General features: G+C 42.6%; 1 protein-coding gene across 3 annotated transcripts in view; it reads right to left on the bottom strand.

Annotated features, from left to right (window-relative positions):
* The window catches only part of LPP (LIM domain containing preferred translocation partner in lipoma), a 640196-nt gene that overhangs the window by 589792 nt on the left and 33141 nt on the right, over positions 1–17263 (bottom strand). The gene's annotated exons all lie outside the window — the stretch shown is intronic.

The following is a 17263-nucleotide window of genomic DNA, read 5'->3' as shown; positions in this document are numbered from 1 at the left end:
CAATGAGTGGGTGACTAGGTTTAAGTAACTCATAGTGCAAACACAACCCCCTTACAATTCTCCACTGTACTCACATTTCCATCTCTCTTCCTTCAAATTGCCCAGATGAGATAAAATCATCCTCACATAACTATCACACATAATGATCATAGGAACCAAACATAACTATTTCCAAAAATAGTTGACAAAATTCCTCATTTGCTTCTGTCTCCCCACTAGGCCTTGGGAGTCAGGGACCTTGCCTGTGCTGTCAACACTGTGGACACTCAATAATTACCTGTTAATTACAGTTAGACAAAGTCTGCAAAGGTTGGGCCAGGGAAGTAACACAATACTGGCTGTAATTTCCACACTCTTCTGCACAGAAACACAACTAATCTCAGCAAGGTTCCCAAGGTCCAAAAAGGAGATAGAACCAAGTCAAAAATACAGATCAAGGATCTTGTGCATGGGGTAGCCTGCAGGCTTTGCAGCTACTTGCAAGCTGCATGAGCCTGGACCTGCAGCCAGGGGATCAAAGGCCTCAGAGGGAGGTAGACAGTATGCACATTTCCTTGACAAAAAGGCGAAGCCCCTGGCACCCCTCTTAATTGTGACATGTGCTAAGACACTACTTCAACTCTCAGCTGTGGTGAAAGGACTGGGTGAGCACTGTGGTTTCAAACTTTTCCCCCCTAGCAACAGAGCTTTTCCTTTAAACAAAATATTTTGCAGATGCTCAGCTTGCAAAATAGAGAAGAGCAGAGCTGCCCCAGCACCCCCCTGCTCCCCTGCTCTTCTCACCACTAACTCACCTCCCTGACCCAGCCTCCCCACCCCAGCCTCAAGGCCAGGGGAGCACAGTTTGAAAACAAGCAGCCTTTAAGCTCTTCCTCCAACATTCCACCTCTGATTCTAATAACCCCCAAGGTCTAGTATCCCTCCTTAATAAGCAGCTTTGGCATTCTTACCAATGAGACAAGCAATCTATGGTGTAGCTGGGAAAAAAGAGTTGTCAAGTTAGAAAGCTGAATGACAATGTATTTAGGACCTATGTTCTCACAAACAAGTTATTTAATTTCTCCAAGCCTCAGTCTTCTCACTTGCAGCATGGGAAATAATATTGTTATCTAGCTAATAAGGTTTTCATGAGAATTAAATAATTGAATGTGCCTAAATTGCTTAGCCAAATCTTACAATAAAGACTGTGTTATGAACTCCTCCACTACAAATGTATTTACGTCCATGGATGGAAAAGCAGAGAGCACTGTGTCCTGATGCTCCATCAGTAATGGGCCCATTTCTTCCCTCCTTTGCTCTCAGGAACATTTTCAACCTGAATAAACAATATGACAGCAATAAGAGCTAGAGAGATAAACACAGTTTGTGTCCCAAATTCCCTACAGCTCATCTTTGAAAATTTCACAGCTTGTTTCTGGTACCTTTGAAAATCATGGGTATGTCAAGCTTCCAAGGATCTCAACCAAGATAATCAAGGGTGGAAAAAGTACCTTTGAGAAAACCACAGATCCAGAACATTCTCACAAAAGAGAGTGTTAGATCTGCCATCCCAGCTCCTGCTTGCCCACTGAGAAGCCCCATCTGCTCTCTGATCCTCCTTTTCCTCACCTGTAAATATGCACAATCCCACCTTCTACCTCCCCATCAAAATGTGAAGAGCCAACTTAAAAACATCACAGGATATTATTTTTATTGAAGCCCTAAGTAAAATGCTGAACCACTGCAAACAACAAAGAATGGGTCTAAAACCTGGAACTTATTCTGTCATGAGACCCCTGCTCCAATTGCTAGACCCCCTGTCTCTTGCCTGAGCTGTACCACAGGTTCTTCACACATCCTAAAGGTGCTGCCAGGCTAATCCCCACTTCATCATGGCTTTCTCAGCTGATCCCTCACCACTGCACTAAATTGTACACACACTGGTGCCCAGCTTCCATCGGTCATTCATTCAGAGCCTCCAGGATGGGCCCCAACCCATCTCTCCAATCAGAGCTCCATTACATCGCCACGCAAATCCCTAGCTCCAGGCAAGAGTGTACTCCCAACCCCTCGCAACACCAAGATGCAACCACGCTTCCCTAAAGCGTGCCCCTAAATCTGAGTGCAAAAGTGCTTTCCTGTGCCATGGGGAACTGAATGAACCCCTTGAGAGTGTTCTGTGACGGGGGTGTGGTCAGTATCCTTTCTCAAAATATGGTCCATAAATATCCACAACATAAGAAGGAATATTCTGTACTTTTTTGTAGACAACAAAGCTGTTCGCATTTTTTGTGGTTAACAAGGCTTTTTTAAACGTGTGATGTCAGATATGACCACGATGCCCAGTTGACAAATAAAGAAGCTGAATGTCCACAATATCGTTAAGTAGCTTAGCCAGTAGCTCCAGAGCCCGTGCCTCCACACTCACTCCCCCAGCACAGAGTGCAATGGAAGCCTCCTGCAAAAAGTGCCTCTGGGGGTGGCTAGCTCACTGCACAACCCTGGACAACTTGCTTTCTTTCTCTGATACAAAATATGAGGGCCCTACACAAATACACCCCATCCCCCTCCCGCTGAAAGATTCCTGAAATGAAACCTTAGAGAGGAACTAACAAGGTGATACCTCATATTTGTGTTGGGCCAATTCCCTCCCGCAGCTTTCCCTCCCAACCTCCAAAGCCTCCAGGAAAGGAGAAAGGACTGACCCGATGTCAAAGTCACCGTGACTCAACAGGACAGCACTGGGCACGCCGTGGGGCAGGTTTCACCACGCAGACGAGCAAGCCACTCCCCACGAACAACTGCAGTCATGGTCACAGCGCATGTCAGCAAATTGCTGTTTGATTGGCAATTTTTAATAAGCTAAAGATGCCAGAGCATTAATGCGGACTGTGCAGTGTGCGCCTGAATGTCTCCTGATCTTTGGGCTCCAAAAGGGAGGTCAATGGGAGAATCCCTCTTTGCATCAAGATTTCTGAAGACATTAGCTTCTCTCTTTAGTGTAGGCACCTACTCCTGCAGCCTGACCACAATGCTCTTGTTTGGACGGTAGAGACAGGATCTGTGTGGCGGAGGCCATCCCCCCTCTGTGTTGTCTCCTGGAGTGCTAATGCCAGGCTCTCCCAGAACCATAGGGCCCTTGATCTGGCAAAATTCAGGTACCTAACTCTTGTAACTGACAACTTATCTGCAATAGTCATTCATTCAAAAAGCATCACATATGCCTACTTGATGTCCAGTGATAAGGTGAGGCTAGTTTTCTGCTCTCAAGGACCCTGCACTGACATCTTAAGTGATTTCCCAATGGCAACAGAATAAGCTCAAGTGCTTTATCTAACATGTCAAGTTTCTCAATAACTGGGACTCAACCTTCTAGGCCTGCCATAAACTCCCTCCCCCTTCCACTCAGCACACATTCTTGCTCTATTCCGACTGTACTCTAAGTTGACTTGTCCCCTTTGCTTGTCCTATGACCTCTCCCACCCAAGATCAAATATAGAGATTCTACGCATCCTTCAAGGCCTACTGGTAGTTCTAGGCAGGTGCAAAATTGCCCTTTGAAGACCATTTCCAATCTCAGGCATAACAGGCGATATCACATCTCTGGTCCTGACCACTAAATGCCAAGGGCAGCCTGGCCTTCAGCATTGAGACAACAAAAAAACACACTAGCCCATTTGCAAATGCCCCTTAAGTAAATGTTTCTGCCCCCCAACTGACAATCATAAGATCACCGTCACCCTAACACAAATCCTCCCTACTTCTCAAAGAAGTTAGAAAAATCTCTCTTCTCTGAACTTTCCTCCCTGAATTTGCTCTCCAGGACATCAATCATGTCTAGTCTATGTTCTTGACCTATTCCCCTCCCAGGGAGGGCTCCCTTTAGAAGAATCCATGACTTAGCTCTGCCCACAGAGCCAAATGTAGCACAGTGTCAAGATCAGAGTAAGTGTTTCATAAATGCCTGTGAACAAATTATGTAAACAAGACAACAGTCCAGGGCATGACTCCCAGGAGGAGATTAAAATGAACTGAAAAATTAGAAATCAACCATCATCATCAGAAAAAGAGAACCTGACTCAGAAATGAAAGTGGGCAAATGGCCTGCTTTTTCAGGATATTAACATCATTAATGTTATACATCTTAAATAAACAAATATTAAGTAGGATATTATACCTATATTACAGTATCACAATTAATTATGCCTATCAAATATTTCAGAATCATAACTCCCAGACATTTTGAAATGAATGTGTTGCTGGGAGATATAGTGTCTCCATTGGCTCAACCAGAGTCCGTTTTACCCTCTGAAGTGGCTTCCTATGCTGCAGGTGCAGGTTGCTAAAAACTACATTCCCCACACTCCCATGAAGCTAGTAAGTCAGGGTCCAGCAAAAAAATATACTTGTGTGAAACTCAGAAGATGGAAACAAAGCTAAATCTTCCTGCTACTATTTTCCCAGGTAGGCAACGTCATGGAACGAAAAGAGCCGAAGTGCTACTCTCCTTGGCAATCCAAAGTCCCACACCAACTCCAAGGATGTTGAGAAAAGTTTCAAAGACCTCAGCAGGGGCTTCCTATACCATTTTCTTTATGCCAGGATTGTGGGGTTATGACTTCATTCTTTCTTAAACCCAACAGTCCAATGCAGCCTGCTGACTTCCACTGCTCCAGCCTTTGCAACAATTTTGTTTGCATCTCTCCCTGAATTGATCCCTTTGCACTTGAACTATAGGGTATGCTTTTCCTGTATTTATGCCTGATAGATGTGGTGGTTAGGGCTTGGGGAAGGGAGAGATGAATTAACTGATCGCCCATGCCTCTATTTTTTGATCTCTTCAAGTAAGTCCTGTGATGAGCTATATCTGAGACCTTCTCCCATACCTTGCAAAGGGAAAAATAATATCTCACTTTGCTGTAGCAAGCCAAGCGGACCTAAGGGACATTGATAGCAGGTGTCATATGCTAATTAGACAACATAAACTAGTTTATGGTCAATGTGAACCTAACTCATATAAAGTGAAGCATGATTGCAGCATAATTACTGACTCTTTCCTGAGAATTCTTGGCTTGACCTCTTTGTTTTTCCAGATCGGCCACTGAACACTTGAAAACTTCAAGTCCTGCCGCTGCACACCTTGCCCATCTGCTCCATGCAGCCCCACAGAGTTGGCCTCCAGAAATGTCTGTTCTTGTCTGTGTCTCTTTGTTCATAAAATAGAACTAGAAATAAAGGTAAATTCCTTGCAGGTCTGTTTAGAAGTGATGAGTGAGTCGCTGTGAGTAAAGCAGTTACAGCAGTGGCAGGCATAGAGCAATGGCTTGCTCAGTGTCACCTAGTGAATAAGGTGAAGCAACCTTAGGACACACAAGTTCTATTTCACGAATGAGGAAACTGACTCAGAGAGATTATGTAACTTGCCCAAGGTCAGGTAACTAGTAAACCAGGCGTGGAGGCAGGATCCAAATCCAGCTCCATGGCCTTTCACCAAATCAATCCATAGCTCTTTGCACCTCAGCATCCTGCTTGCTGACTTGCACACCTAATGGAAAATGTATCACCTAGAGAGGAAAAACAGCCTGAATGTAACAGGGCTGTATCTTGGGAGATCTCTGGGTATCACAGGGTGATAGGGCCAATGTCATAAGCTCTGCCCTTCAGCACAGTCAGCTCCTATGGGTAAAATTAGCTCGGCTCTGCTCTGGTGCCGCCTGGAGCCCTGAGGCAAAACTCGCCCCAGGCACAGCACAACCTCACCTGACCCTGACTCCCAGGAAGGGTCCCTCATGCACCTCATTAGGGCCTCAGATGACTCATTCAGCTCTTTCCTGTCTTTGGCTGCTGAGGTCACCTCTCTGCTATCCAGAAAGGCAGTTCCAGAGAAATAAAGATGAAAGTGCAGCAACCAGTCTTCATTCCATTCCTTCAGGGGCGCTCACAAGCCAGGACTGGGTCCCGGCCTGCTTTGCTAGCCATGTGCTGAGGGAGGAGGCTCTGCCGAGCTAAGTAAACCCAACTCAGGAGCAAAGGACAAACACTGGCCCAGATGGACTCCTTCATCACCCTTCTCATTTTACTCTGGTGATGGTGGCACTGGCCAGGGCCCAGGCCTTTTCTATATCCTGTGTCCTGCAGGATTGTGGCACCTGGGGTCTCCTTTGCATCCTCCCACCCTAACACCACCAGCTCAGAGGCCAAGTTTAAAGGCCACCCCTCCGGGGATCTTCCCCGCTCCCATCCCCACCTAGCTAGAACTTCCATTACAACTCCCACAATGCCTTATTATTTGGCATTTATCTATTTAAAAAATATCTCTGGCACACCTATTCTGAATTGGAAGAAACATAAATGAAAAGAATGATCCCTGCCCTCAAAGACATGTAATCAACTTTAATCAATAGCCAAAATGAGGGAAGTAGAAATATCAGAGGTCAGAGGTATATTGCAATTGGAGGTGACCAGAAAGCTGCAGGGGAGCTATCCTGATAAGATGGTGAGAGGAGCAATGTTTCCACAAGGGAAAGCATGTGTTAAGTCATGGAGGTGCCAGAGAATCCTACGTATATTCCTAGAATTCAGGAAGTCTCGGAGAATAATGAGATGAGGACGGAAAGAGGCAGGGGACAAATTACCAAAAATCTATCAGTTGATGCAAAGGATTTTGGATTTGACCAAAGATTTTAAAAACAGATATGCATGAATGCATTTGCACTTCTGGAAAATCACTGTGGAAGGACAAATAATGGAATGGAGGAGGGTGGGAACAGAAAATGAGGGCCAGTGGGAAATCAATGAAACACCACAGGGGAGAGGTGCTGAGGGTTTGAGCCCAGGTGGGCAAAGAGGTGAAGAAGATACGAGTAGAAGTGAATGGCCATGGCTGATTCAACAGAAGGGGGAAGGAGAGGGAGGAGGCATCCAGAATGAGGAATCCCAGTTTGAGTAGCTAGATGGTGACATTATTTGCCAAGGTGACATTGCTAAAAGACACGTGAGTCTGGGGAAAGTTTAAGATTCCCAGCTGGAGCATCCAAGAGGCACTTACATGTATGCGCCTGGAGCTCAGGAGTACGACGTGAACATAAAGCCCTCAGGTGTCATGAACACAAGGAGAAAGGTGACATTTACGCAAGGTGAACAGGAATAAAAGCCAGCAAAGCAGAGGCCAGAGTGGTAGGGGAAGAATGAAGGAAGCCAAGGAAACAAGAATGGTCAACAGTGACAACAGGACACAGGCCAGAGCAGAGCTGAAAAGAAATGAACTTGTCCCCCATAGACCTGGTAAAAACAGCTTCCATCAGACTTAAATGGGTTAAAAAAACCCAAAGAAGGTGAGGATGTAGAGACAAGTGCAAGGGCAGAGAAGGAAGTGGAAGAGGCATGGTATCGAAGATATTATCTTAGGATTGTATCTTAGGATATTATCTTAATTCCTATACTAGATAAAAAGTTTCAAGAGCAGTACTGTCCAACAGAAATACAACACAAGCAGCCATTGCATCTCTCATTTTTAGCAGCCACATTTTTTAAAAATACACTTAAAAATAAGAGACATTAATATAACAATATATTTTATTTAGCTCATGTATCCAAAACATTATCATTTCCATGAGTAATAAGCATACAATTTATTAATAGCATATTTTCCAAGACCTTTGAAATCTGATGAGAATTTAACACTTACAGACTTACAGCTGATCTCATTTTTTTTTTGCATAGAAGAACTGGGGTACAGGCCAGAGGTGCATGAGGGTAAGAGGATTCACCAGAGACAGAGGGGGAAGCAGAACAGGTAGATTTACTAAAATACACGGCTGGGGAGAAGAGTGGGTGAGACAGGAGAGGTCTGCTGTGCCAGACCTCTGTGGGTTAGCTCCCTGGTGGGGTATTGAACTCAGGCCATAGTGGTGATAGCACTGAGACTTAACCCCTAGTCTACCAGGGAGGCCTAACCTCAATTCTAACTGGCCACACTTTAAATTCTTAACAGCTAACTACATGTCATTCTGACTTAACTGTGATGAATCAGGGCTCAGCACGGTAACTGAAATACTGCACATTTTTTTTAACATGATGAAATGAATGGCTAGGTGATGGGTAGAAGGATGGATGAACTGCCATTCCACTGAGAAAATTCACAAAACTTGCATGCCTTCTTTCCCTCTACCAACTATAAGTTTCCAATCTTGAGTCATATTATGACTAGAGCCTTGGTTTTTGCATAACATTAATATAAATGGTATAACCTCCATTCCTTCTAAACTTCCTTTCTTCCTTCAGAAATTACAAACATTGTCAGTCTCTCATTTTCTCGGGGCAAAACAAATCTATCAAACACTAGTTAGAAGACTCACATAGATGTCAAGCAAGTCACTTTCTATCTCTATGCCACCACTCCCTCTTCCATGAAATGGGCATCTCACCCCAACCCCACACATCTCATAGATTCATTGTAAAACTCAAAATAATGAAAACACTAATGTATTATCCAGAAGTAAGGTATCACCCAGATGTCTCCATAAATATATACTTTATGTGTTTATAATGTTCTACACATTGATCACATTGATAAACACATATACAAGAACAAATAAGACTCTTATAGCTCCATTAACATCTCTACTTTAATTTTCAGCATGACTATTCCCCTCTCCCTTTGAAAACCGCAGGAGAATTTTCCTAGGGAAAAGCAACTAGTGACTTATCACACTTTGAAGTCTGCAGAACTAGGTAAATCTTGCCTACAAAGTGAAGATCTAAATGTGTAGGAACAGGACCTACAGAAGCCAGGAGAGAGAACATTAAGGGCTCAGTCACCACTCTACAGATGAGATGCAGAAAGTGTTGGTGTGGCACCAACATCGCTTATAGCTTAGGAGTTAAAATGTTTTTCCTCCTAACCAACCTCCAGAGCAGAGTGATATTAATGATGTGGTTGTATTCTACTTGACTGAGCATCACACACAGAAATATTGGGGCGATTAGAAAAGAAGCTGAAGTGAGGACTTCCTTAAAGGCACAATGAAAAGAAAAAAAAAAATGATCAGTTTGTCTCTATTGCTCACCAGGGTCACCAAAAGACCTTATAAAGACATGTTCTCTGCAAATCTTCAGTTCACTGACCAAGAATGAGAGTCACACACATATGTCAGAGGTGGAAGAGTGTGCCTGGTTACATGGGATGAAACAGCAAGAATAAGAAGAATTGGTGGGATCCCTGTGATGGAGGGGGTGGGGGTCTTGTCCCTGAAGACAAGATATATGAGCAGTAAAGTGGAGCCTTAAACCCTCTCGGTTAGGAGCAATCTGTCTACATTTCCTTTTATGTGATCCTTAATAATTTTAACAAATAAGAAATGACCTATCCAGATAAAACTATTGAGACACAGGTCACAGACTACAGTACCAGGAAAAACTTAAAAATAGATAAACTCAGCTGCAAACACCATTTACTCCAAACTGTTCTAACAAAAGATAAATTACTGCTGCACTTGATATTTCTCAAACTCAAATTTTCCACAGCCAATAAAGGTCCCATGGCAAAGCAACCATCACTACCAGTTTTCACCAGATCCCCTCTGTGCCTGCACATAGCAAAAGTAGGATGTGGACCCTTGCTTGCCAGATCTTAAAGAAAAATCGGAATGCATGAATATATCCTGGCATGAAATACTCTCAGCAGCACTGGAAGGTGGGGCCAGTTTAGAAAAATTTGCTGTTGTTTAACAAACACATTTAGGGCATTTGCTATGCATCAAACAAGTATCTAAGCACTGTACAAGTATTCATTCATGGAACCTTCCTGACAACCCATTTCACAGAAGAGAAACTGAGGCACGGGGAGCCAGACTAGACAATTGGAATGAATCTAGCCAATCTGGGTCAAGGTCTGTGTGCTTCACCACCACACCACACTGCCTCTCCATTGTTTTGTCTTCCTTGCTTTTATTTTTTGGGAGAGACACTAGAACACAAATATTAAAGGACAGTAAGAAATGCGAAGGGCCCATAGACTGACACACCCTCTTGGCAAGATGGACACATTCCCTCCCTACAGTCAACTTACAGTTCCTAAACCAGGAATAGTGTTATTGATTTACTCTGAGAAAGTCTTTCACGAGACCAGAAATATGCACTGTCTGCATGATGGGAAAACTATCACCATCAGCAGGTGGTTTGGAAAAAATGAAAGTCAAGTCAAAGTCTCAGGAGAGAGAGAGAGTGAAGCAGTTAGCTTCCCACAAATGGTCTTGCTGAGGGGGCTGGAGGGAGGGCCCCTCTTCCCCGAGCACAGCTAGTGACTGCAGCAAGAACTCAACCCCATTTTGCAGATGAGTACATTGATGCCTCCAATTTCTATTTCTAGGCAAGAAACACACCCCTTCCTCATGGGTATCATTACAAATTCACAGCACAGAGAGGCAATATTCAGGCTCTGCAGTCAGACAAATCCAAGTTCAAGTCCTGTTCTTGCCAATGTATGACATTATATAAGTCATATGCTGAAACCAGAAGGTTTCTTAACCTGTAAAGTGAAGGCAGGATACAAATCATTAGCTCAGGGCATAACTGAGAAATTAGTGCCTGCAAACTGCCTATTATTTAATGAAATGTGGCAGCTATTATTTAATAAAACAATAAAAACTGTTTGGTCCCCCTGCCCACAGATTTTTTTTTTTCTCTCTTCCTTTATGGGAGAGAGAAAATGGATGTGCTGCTCTTCTTTCTTTCTTTTCAGCATTCAGCCACCTGAGCACAAAAATCCCTTTAACTCCAACCCCTCAACTGTCCAGTCAAGTCCAATATTTTATCACACATGGGTACTATTGCCCATGTTCTCCCTTTCTCCCAGAAAGTTGCTTACCAAACTCCTATTCATCTTATAAAGCCCAATTCAATTACTGATCCCATAAAGTTTTTCCTATCATTCCCACCTCTGTGCCTTGTGGGCACATGAGTGATTACACTGATTACCAAAATATAATTGAGCAAGCACATGCCAAGCTGATATTCACCAGTACACAGAGATAAAGAAACACAGGTTACTAAAAGATTTAAGTATGCCATTGCTGTTGGCAAGGAGTTTCTGTCTGAAGGCCCCGAAGTACATGGATACCACCCTAATTTTTTTCAATCCCTCCCTTAGGATCCCTAATCCTCTGCACAATTCAACAGTAATACGATTACCAACAATAAGGCTGGTGTCCCTTTAGTACAAGGTATTATATACATTCAAATATCATCTCCACCTATATGGACAAACTATAGGCTATTGCACTAAATACTAAATACTGACTTACATATGTTTTGGAATAAGACCAGTACTAATTCATGTATGAGATAATGCTTGAGGGCCAGAAGCACATGATTCCTCAAAATCAAGAATATTCTCCACAGGGCAAGTTCACAGCAAATGCTGAATTGATCACAATGCTCCCTATGTCTCTCCCTTGTCAGCTCTTCTGGGCACATAGTAGGCCTTCAATGGTATTTGCTGGCTGACTGCCAAACTACCCTACTCTATGTAACTGCTAGGTCTTTTCTGACTCCCTATTCTCCCACCTACTCAATCCATATCCATTGACTCAACCTCCTGCCTACAGTGCATCGTCTCCACCTTCCAGTGACAAAACCTGAGTAAACGCAACTCTCTACTCAACTCTTCAATGGGTCCCGATGCTGACAAATCCAATTCATACTCCCCTGAGACTAGCATGGGGTCCTCATTCTTGACCTCATTTGAAGAATCCAGAAACCTGTTTCCTCAAGGCCCAAAGAAAGCAATAAATAAGTATCAGAAGTTATCCCTTGAAAAGTTAACCAAAGCTATTAAAACCGGTTCCTGATGTCTGAAACCTATTGAGATTTCAAAAAAGTTGCACATCAAATTAATTCACTTTTTTCCCCTTCATCAGCCAGTGAAATTGGAAGGGAAGGGATTATTTTCCTTGATTTAATGATGGGAGGTTAGTCTCCAACTAACACAGTTGGTTTATATCACGGCTGGCGATAAACTCTAATCTCAAAACCTCAATCCAGAGCTGTCTGATTTCTCAGGTCAACTCTTATCATCAAAGAGCAATCTTATAGACTAGGATGTGAAAATACAACAGGCAACTTTGTCACTTGCTGTCTCCTAAAGCTTCTGTATCCCACATGGTACTTTTCCCTCTCTGAAAACAGGGATATGTTTACTTGCCTATTGTCCGCCTCCCCTTCCAGAGGGCAAGCATGTAAGGCCAGGGACTTCGCCTAGCTCCTTAATCACTCTATCCCCAGCAGCTGGAACAGAGCACAGCACAGATGTGCTGTGCAAAGAAAAGGGGATTTGATGTCAAACCCAATATTGACTCCCTCCGCCCTCAGTTACCAGCAGCCTAACCATGGACAAATAACTAAACCTCTCCAAGCCTCAATCTCTTCATCCTCAAAATCCAAATAATGACACCTTCTTCCCAGTGTGTTTGGGGAGTGTTTTTTTAAATGGATGTTTGCCAGTGTTACAAAAGAGGAGTCAATAAATGACTGCTTTTCTTTTTCTCCTCTAATTCTTAGCTGTGCCTCCTACATCTCCTTCCCACACCCAAATGCCTCCTTCTCCTACCCATCATGCCTTAGGCCCTTCTCCATCTTGTCCTATAGATCCTTTCTGAGACAGGTATCCTCAAGGGGAAGCCAGGCAGAGTTCACAGCTGAAGCCAACCACATTTTCATGTTTGCAAACCTCTGACCTACTTCCCAGACAGACCAAACAGGTGGCACTGGCAGTGATTCAACAAAGTCTTTTTATTTCCTCAAGTCTTTTTTGACATGGGGCATGACTCAGAATCATGGTCTCAGGATGCCCAGAGCTTAAGAGTTCCACAAAATCCAGCCCATCAGGTTCAACTTCATTATTTCATAAATGTACAAGAAAAAAAATCTTAAATTCCCCAAAGATCAGAAACAACAGCAAGGCTCCAATCATATCCTAAGAAGTGCCCTGGCTCACCTACCACGTCCTCCATCTCAGAAATGATTCCTTATGTCCCAAAGCTTAAATTCTTCCTGATTTCATTCCAGGCAAGTATATTCTCTAGATTATGAAATGCACTACACCTCTCTATATAGTGACAAAAGTCTCTAATATCCAGCCCCAAGAAATACAGTTTATATACCTAGAAATAAAACTGCAGATGTTTTTAATTATAAGACATGGCAGAAGAAAAGAGCAACAGACAAGAAGTCAGGAGGTATGACATCTAGACTTAGTTCGACCACTAACTACTTGTATGACATTCAGTGAGTCCTTCAGCCCTCCAGGTCCCATTTTCCCATATTAAAATTGGACTGTTGCATCAGAACCTCTCCAGTCTTTGATACTCTATGTGTCTCATCAGCACCTTCAATATAATATGATCACCCACTATCCAAAATAATCAGGCTGTGACTCATTAAGCTCATATTTTTCTATACTGCAAATCTGATTAATTCCCATCAATGAATTGCAAAGCTTTTCAAAAACAAGGGTTCAATTCAAATGTAGTTATGTCACTCAGACTTCCTAATTACTGCAGAGCAAATGACAGACTGATGAGAAGTTTAGTAATAGTACAACGTCACAGGGTGACAATAAGACAATCTCCAATATATCAAAATTTAAATTTCCTGTCACTGTGGATTTCTTCACATTAGTCCCTTTCTTCTAATAATCCTGCCATTCCTCAAATTCCTTTCTTATAAACTATGTGTAGAAGCAACTTTAGATCTTATAGAATGTTCTCAATAGGAATATCTCTGATTCTTGAGAATGATTCTGATTTTTACAGCAGTCACTGATGACAATCCCAGTGAATAAGGGAGATGATCCAGTTGGAGATGACCATGCTGGATAATACTTGCCAAAAAAAAAAAAAAATTACATAACCTTTCTGGGTGATAAGAGCACCATGGGCATAAGTCCCAGAGCCTCAGCTGACCCTGGAGGATTCCTCTAAAGACGGTGATATTCACTCCATTTCTAGGCAGCACCAAGTTTGCTGAAAGTCACACTATACCTTCTTAAAGCTGCCAAGAAAACTCAATGTGCTGATTCAGAGGTAGTTCTTCTCTCCTGCTCCAATAATACCTTCTCCACAAAAAAGTTCTACAACAGGGGCCTCCCTGGTGGCGCAAGGTGTTAAGACGCAACTATGAAGCTGTCTGCAGTCACTGCAGCACGAGTTCGATCCCCAACCAAGGAGCTACCCACATGGCGCAGCAGACCTCTCCTGACTAACCCGCTGCTCCCCTCAGCAGTGTATTTCAGTCAATCTGCCTGTTCTGTTCCCCACTATGTCTCTGGTGAATCCTCTCACCACCCCCCACCTCTGGCCTGTACCCCATTCTTGTGTGCATAAATCTTTTTTTAAAAAAAAGTTCTACAACAGTAAGTATCCAGTGATTCCTGCTTAAACCCAATACAAGCATAGTGAACGGAATATGGTCCCAAAATCATGATTACACAGATTTCCCAGTTTTCATTCCCTATTAAATATAAATACACATGTAAAGTAAATCAATGGGGCCTCCCCGGTGGCACAGCGGTTGAGCACTGAGCTGCGAAGCTGCCTGCAGCCTCTGCAGCGCTGGTTCAATCCCCAGCTGCCGGGTGAGGGTCCCACATGGCACGCAGACCTCTCCTGCCACCTGCTGCTCCCCTCAGCAGTCTACTTCGTCAGTCTGCCTGTTCTGCTCCCCGCTCTGGCTCTGGTGAATTCTCTTACCCTTCTGTGCTTCTGACTGTACCCAGGGCTTGTATAAATAAATCTTTAAAAAAAAATAAAAATAAAATAAATAAAATAAATCAATGGAAATGTTCATAACAATTCTATAAGAGCCAAAAAAGTCACTAATCTGTACAAAATATGTAAATGACTATATTTTTAAAATAGTACTATATCCCCTCAATGGAATATGACAATGACCATTGGAAATATGAGTATTTAAAAATGTCCTGGAAATGTTATGAATATACAGTGGAGGGAAAATAAAAGCAAACAAAACTGTAAAAATGTTTAAGAAGAGATTGATGGATAATATTTTTATAATATACTGTTATTTGAATTATAATGATGACTAACAGTTAATGACATGACTCAGGGTTCCTCCATGAGAGCCTAGAAATATCTGAAGCTGTGATAAAGACACAGGGTTTTAAATAAAGGAAGCAATCAGAAACTCCAGGAAAAAAAAAAAAAAAAAGACTGCATAAAAAAAATCTGTGACCCAAATTGAGGGAAACCAGTCTAAAACAAAAGAAAAAGTTGGTGGCACATAATGAAGAAACACAAAACAGCCTCCAACAGACATGAGAGTAATCAGGAAAGAAGAAGAGACACAAGATATGAAAGAATGTAATTAATTTTCCTCTCAAAACAAAAAAATATATAACTTTAAATTCTAAAGTTATTGTTTAAAAAAAGGGCAGGAAACTCATTGCAGAAATAAAACAAGCAAAAACTTGGGGGGGATTTTAAACAACTAGAGGAGAATTGGAAGGATCTCTTAGACTCGATGCTAAGAGAAAGTTCAGTCGCTGTGAGTGGCTTAAAGGTGGTGACCTCAGAACCCTAGAAAAGGAAATGAAACCACAGCACATGACTTAGCCCTGCATTGAGCAATATTTACCTAGAAATCATAATGTAAATGTTGATTGTTTTCAGCTTTTGAAATCAACCCACAGACAGCACTAAAAACAGGGTTACAGAACCAGACAAGTGCACATTTACCTCGACGCACTCTAAAAGCTGGAGAGGGCAAAGTTAACATAAACATAATTGACAGATTGTTAGAAAATGGTGGGTGAAGAGACACTGTCAGCAGTTGAAATAGCAAGAAACGAAGATTTATGCGTATTGTATGAACATAAAGAAAATGAACAATCAAGGCCGCAATTAAACCGTCATGATCTGGGAAAGCAGAGAGAGGAGCGACTCGAGCAGGCGAGCTGGTCCTGGCCTATCCTGAAAGTCAATGGACAGCTACAACTAAAGACTCACCAAACAAGCGTACAAGCCAATGAGCATATTATTTAGGGAAATGGCAATTACCAATGGAAAAATTAAAATCAAAACATGCTTACAAGTGAAGATGAGGACTGGGATGGGGAGAGATGGGGCAAGAAACTCTTGTGGTTTTAAATATATAGATGCTGCTATGGTATTTGGTTTTATTTTCACTATGAGCATTTATTTTTAAATAAAATTTTAGATAGTAAAGGAATATTATTTACATATTCATTACATGTAAAATGTCTGTTTTATATTTATATATACAAATATATAATGTATATTATATATTATATATAATGTATATTATTTTAAATGAAAAGGAAATCATTAAATAGCATGAGCCATAGGTGACAAAAGCCAAATGTGAAGGGGCTTTCTTGGGAAAACCAAAACCAAATGTCCCTATTGCGGCTAACACTGAATGCATGAGGTCCCCTTTTAAAGAAAGTCACCTTGTCCCCCTTTAAAAAACCCCTCCTTCCCTTTCTTTTCCCAAGCTCTTGAACGCTCTTAAAACATCCCCCAATAAAACTCTGAACATTCTATGCCGCTTAACTCTCCTCACTGGCTTCAAAACAAAAAGAGGTCCCTAACAAAAACCTGAACATGTAAAGAATCCCTGAGGAAACCCCAAAAATCAACAGACAGAGTCCCGTGCAGTCCTGTGGCCTAGAAGCACACCAAGGCCTGGAGGTGGGAGCTATAATTAGCTGCTTCTGGGCAGACGACAAGGACTCCAGTTCCCTGGAAAGGAGGTAATTAGAGGAGGCAGATTTAGGCCTGAGGTGGTAAGTCTCAAGGAACCGTGGCTCCCGGCAATCCCAACCTGCATCCTGCATGAGGAAATAGGCACCCGCAGTCCTGACTCTCCACTCCTGAATCACTTTTTCTTGTCCTCTCAGGTTTCTAAATCCAAGGGAATGCCAGCCATCAGCCAGGTCCTTTTTTTTTTTTTTTTACAGTCACCTACGACCCACTTAGTGGTTCAGGCTCAGAAAAGGGCAGAGATGGGTCAGACCTGAACCCTGACCTCAGGGAACTGACAGGTAAGACGGGCGTAAACTGACTCAGAGCACAGCGTACCAGACAAAAAATGATCCACATCACAAGAGAAGGAACAGAGAGGTCACTCCTTGTTGGGATGTCCAGCCAGGGCATCCTAGAAACCTCACAGAGGCTTGACCTGAACAAATGGAAAACACTTGCCTTTGAGAAGGGAAGGTGGCTTTCCAGAAGTTGGAAATCACATG

The sequence above is a fragment of the Talpa occidentalis genome, unplaced genomic scaffold (assembly GCF_014898055.3).
Source record: "Talpa occidentalis isolate TD23 unplaced genomic scaffold, MPIMG_talOcc4v2.1 talOcc4.4, whole genome shotgun sequence".
Taxonomy (NCBI): Eukaryota; Metazoa; Chordata; class Mammalia; order Eulipotyphla; family Talpidae; genus Talpa; species Talpa occidentalis.
This window is presented reverse-complemented; position numbering and strand designations above follow the sequence as displayed.